This window comes from Etheostoma spectabile, chromosome 7, assembly GCF_008692095.1.
Source record: "Etheostoma spectabile isolate EspeVRDwgs_2016 chromosome 7, UIUC_Espe_1.0, whole genome shotgun sequence".
Classification (NCBI taxonomy): domain Eukaryota; kingdom Metazoa; phylum Chordata; class Actinopteri; order Perciformes; family Percidae; genus Etheostoma; species Etheostoma spectabile.
Genome location: NC_045739.1, coordinates 8,648,718 through 8,653,055, shown reverse-complemented (window position 1 = coordinate 8,653,055; position 4,338 = coordinate 8,648,718). Strand labels below are relative to the sequence as shown.

At 39.5% G+C, this 4,338-nt stretch overlaps 3 protein-coding genes across 4 annotated transcripts in view; 2 read left to right on the top strand and 1 right to left on the bottom strand.

The window, feature by feature from the left end:
- Positions 1-4,338, top strand: part of LOC116692455 (rho-related GTP-binding protein RhoA-C) — a 732,216-nt gene that overhangs the window by 656,681 nt on the left and 71,197 nt on the right. The window lies entirely within an intron of this gene.
- Positions 1-4,338, bottom strand: part of LOC116692926 (thyrotropin subunit beta) — a 25,318-nt gene that overhangs the window by 16,391 nt on the left and 4,589 nt on the right. The window lies entirely within an intron of this gene.
- camkvl (CaM kinase-like vesicle-associated, like) overlaps positions 80-4,338 on the top strand; it is a 36,751-nt gene continuing 32,492 nt past the window's right edge. For both annotated transcript variants that reach the window (XM_032520724.1, XM_032520722.1), the window contains exon 1: positions 80-327. The gene's annotated coding sequence lies outside the window, so the exon portion shown is untranslated. The remainder of the gene's footprint in view (positions 328-4,338) is intronic.

The following is a 4,338-nucleotide window of genomic DNA, read 5'->3' as shown; positions in this document are numbered from 1 at the left end:
GAGAGAGAGAGAGAGAGAGAGAGAGATTATTTATTTCTCATGGGTGGGAGACAATGAGTGAGAGTGAGAGTGAGTGAGAGTGGGAGGGAGGGAGGGCGGCAGGCAGAAGCAAGCAAACTAATTCTCACCCAAGAACAGACAGTCGTGCCAGAGCAGGAGCCGCTGTTAGTTCACCTCTCTGGCGCTCTTTGCACATCAACAAAGACACGTTATTTGTGTTTGTTCTTCTTCTTCCTCGAGTCTACCAAGTAGGATCAGAGTTTCCATTTTGGATAGGGGGCTGCAAACACTCGCACCCACACTTTCTTCAAGCCTCGAGAACTTAAGGTAAGGCACACTGTATAAACAATCAACAAAGCATAGGGAATTAATTTCGCTTTTACAACTCGATTTAATTTCCGCTGGCGGTAGAACGCAGTGTGAGTATCTCCACAAAGAGATAAAAGAGATGTGTTCTGCCGCGCTGCTGCTGCTGCTTCTAATGATGATGATGCGCGCTGTGCAGCCAACGCGCGTTGAACAGCTGCAGTGAAAATCTCCAAACTGAAAAGTGTCCGTCTGTTCATCGTGCCACCATAAAGTTAAGCGAGATACAGTCTGCAATACGTAGGAACATTGACTTGTTGAAACTGTGAGTGTTAACAAATCGCTGTATGTCTGCACCTAATGAAAACGTAGCCTACATCAGCGGAGTGATTGTAACAAACTTACTGTTTTTTTTTTGTTTTTTTGTTTTTTACCATTTCTATTATATTTCTATAATCAGCGTTTCATTGTGCTGAATGAGCGTAGTGATTCACTCTTAAGTGACCTGGATATGTAAAACCTTACATGTATGCTACAGCTCCCCATCAAAGTGAGTAATTCTATAATTAGGCTACAACATGATCCACTTAGTGTAGCCTAGTGAATTTTGTTCCCATTAAGAAGTTCTCCAGACAGTGATGTTGACAACGTCAGTAATGAGTCCTCTCTGAAGTAAAAGCAAAGCAAGGCGTTCACATGTTCCTCCCCTTCACTGCCTGATTCCGCGAAGCAGCATCCAGCTTGAGCTTTTCCAGTTATTCACTTGTTAATTATGCATTAAACACTCCAGACGTATCATCCTTTGTACCTTCTCCATTCTATGCCAGAATTTTGACTGCAGGCCTATGTTGAATCAAGGCTGATGCTTTTTATAATAATATAAGTGTGCATTTACAATAACTGATAGCACAGTGAGCTCAAATAATGAAAGATGCTGCTGTTAATGTATGGGCTGTGGAGCGTTGCTTTGGTGGTAGACCAGTAGAAAAGTGGGAGCAGAGGATTTAAATGTACAATTTGAATAATACAAACATATTAAAAGTGATGAAGTTCTTATCAAAGCCACAACAGAGAGTATATCATAGTTCACCCCCCTACTGGCCTCATTAACTTGCTTTATGTGAGCTTGTGCAATTTGATAAAGGAGGAGAGCAGCAGAAAGAAAAGAAAATATCACAGAAAATCTAGTGTAGGCTACACCACTGCACCCCCAGAGAGAAACTAAAGGAGGTTGCTGAACTAAGAAAAAGAACAAAGTGGCTAAAGAAAAGTGTCTGGGGATGACAAAGGGGGGCAGGGAAGAAAATAAAAAGTGGTCCACACATATTCCTCATTTGACTTGTGAGGATTGTGCTCTGTATTTCCCACCACAGTTGCTTTAGATGGGGAAGAAAAGCTCGCTCTGATTTTATGTAGCAGACAACAAGGTGTGTAGAAGCTTCTATCAAACAACATTTCTCTCACAGTTCACACCTGTCTACCGAGCTATCAGCCTCACAATGTGCACTGTCACGTGATGATTTCAACCAGATCAGTCCATCTGTGAGTTACCTGTACAGTTCTCTGCCTCTATCTCCTCTATTATTAACCTCCATATCTATCTATCTATCTATCTATCTATCTATCTATCTATCTATCTATCTATCTGTCTGTCTGTCTGTCTATCTACTATCTATCTATCTATCTATCTATCTATCTATCTATCTATCTATCCTCCAATCTTTCTCCCATCCTTCGTAGCCCCACTGTCCTTAAAGCCAACCTGTAAGCTGCAGTATTTCATGTTTGAAGTCATCTCTCGAGACCTCATTTAGAGTTTGTGGAAAGGCTGCAGCCTAAAGGACAAAAGGCTTTCAATTCATTAGTGTGCTTTTTCATTGTGTAGGCTACTGTAGGTTCATGTCAACAACAAGAAAAATCTGCTGTCCTTGGATTTTTGTTTTGTTTCAACCTGATAACCGACGAGTCAACACACCACGCATATAATCAAACAAAAATGGTGTTAGTGATACACTTCATGTGTGCGTTCAGGTGTGTGTATGATTTGTAGTCCCCAACTTGCTTTATTGATGGGAAAAATGCAGCTCAGGTTTTATATTAACCATCTGCACAGTTGCTGCCTTTTCAAAAGTCCTTTTTGGAGATGATCATGCACTCAGTCAGAAACATTTAGATGATGAAGTATATCACTAGGATATTAAAGGACAGAGGAATGGATTTGTTTAATCATCAGTAAAATAATAACAATTTGTAAGATAGTTTTATGTAACATATTGAATGTTGTCACAATGGAAATCTACTTGCTTTAAACCTGCTTTTATGATTTGGTCCCGTTTCTTTGTTTGTTTTCTTTTCTGATTTCTAGCAGGTTATCCGGAAAAAAAATGTTTTTTTATTTATATTTGGGGGAAAGCCATATAAGCAATATACCACAGACTTTTTTTGGTGTGATCCAGGTGTGGTACAACACATTATTTTCAATTTTAGGAATGTTTGGTATTTTAATTTACTGTACATTCTTGAATGAGAAAAATCTTGAACATGTATCACAATGGGTTATAACTATGTGTATTTTCTGCAGATTAAAATGCAGATAAAAAAACAATTTTCCAACATTTTCTGCTATTAGAATAATACATTTCAAGAAGATTAATCTTTAGTGAAACCAAAGGTATTCTGATTGGTTATGCTGAACAACAAGGTATCCGCTGACCTGGATCTCACTTTTACACAGTTTTAATTTACCGACAGGATGGATTTATTTATTATAGTCGGAAAATGCTGACAGGGTAGTGATTACCAAACAGATCATCGAGGGTGAAGAATGTTATTGCAACATTGTTCCAACACAAGTAGCGCTCAAGTTACGCCTTTATGATGGAAGAGTAGAAGACAGGATGAGGATGAATGGACAAGCGATGCTCACGTTCAAAGTACCATTGGTGGTATCATTCAGCCCACATATTACTCGGAGTTGACTCACTGCAGTCTGAACAGAGAGGTTGAAGGAAATGTACTATTTAAGATAGAAAAATCTGAAATATGAAAAAATCTTGAATATTGCTTATGATAGTATTGGCCAATGCAGGACAGAAAGAGGACAACATATCCAGTTCCAGCCCAGAAGATAAAAGCCATTTTTTCAGATTTATGATTTCATCAACAGGAACTCTAAAACCAGGCTTTGTGTAAATGCTGGTGCGATGCATTCATCAAAAAACCATTATAATGTAATGGCATGCCATAATAGCTGATAACAGTGGATGTAGTGAACACCCTCTGATTATTTTATGGTTGAATGTGAATGTTTCCCACTGAGATTCTGCTTCTGATGCACAGGGAATAGAGTCCCAGGCTTTTCTTAAATCTGCATCCCACCATGTCCACAACCACAGAGATTTTCCATCACAGCGGCCAGGATAGGTTTCAGATGGTGGTTGCAGGAGATTAAGAGGTGTATCGATCCATCAACATGACTTTTTGAACCCTCTGTGTAATTTGACACAGCGATCGCTCCTTGCCACCTTATTTGGTGGGAAGTAATGATCCATATGTGCCCCAGGGGCTCAGGGATAACATTGTTTTTTTTTACAAGGACTTGACAAACATTGGCCAAGCTGAAATAATTAAGTTGTAGAGGATGAACAGGCACTCAGAAAGTAGTGGTGAGACAGTGGAAGCATCGGTGCCAAAAGTAAAAAAAAGAAAATCCTATCAAAACCACTCCATGCTTATTTGCACACAAATCACCGTCTAAGTTACATAAAGATGAGCTTCAGGATAAACTGCACACACAGCATATGCTTGTTTTTGCTCTTAACTTAGTTTGGTGCCAGAGGTTTCTCATGTCCTGCCCTCCTTGCTCATCTTCTGCCTTCCTGCTCCATCTGCTCCAGCTGAGCCCTCTGTCCCCTGGTGTTCCCTACATGCTTTTTCTTTCTTTTTTTCTTTCTTTCTTTCTTTTTTTCTTTCTTCCTTGCTTTCTATCCATCTATCTATCTATCCATCTATCCATCTATCTATCCATCTATC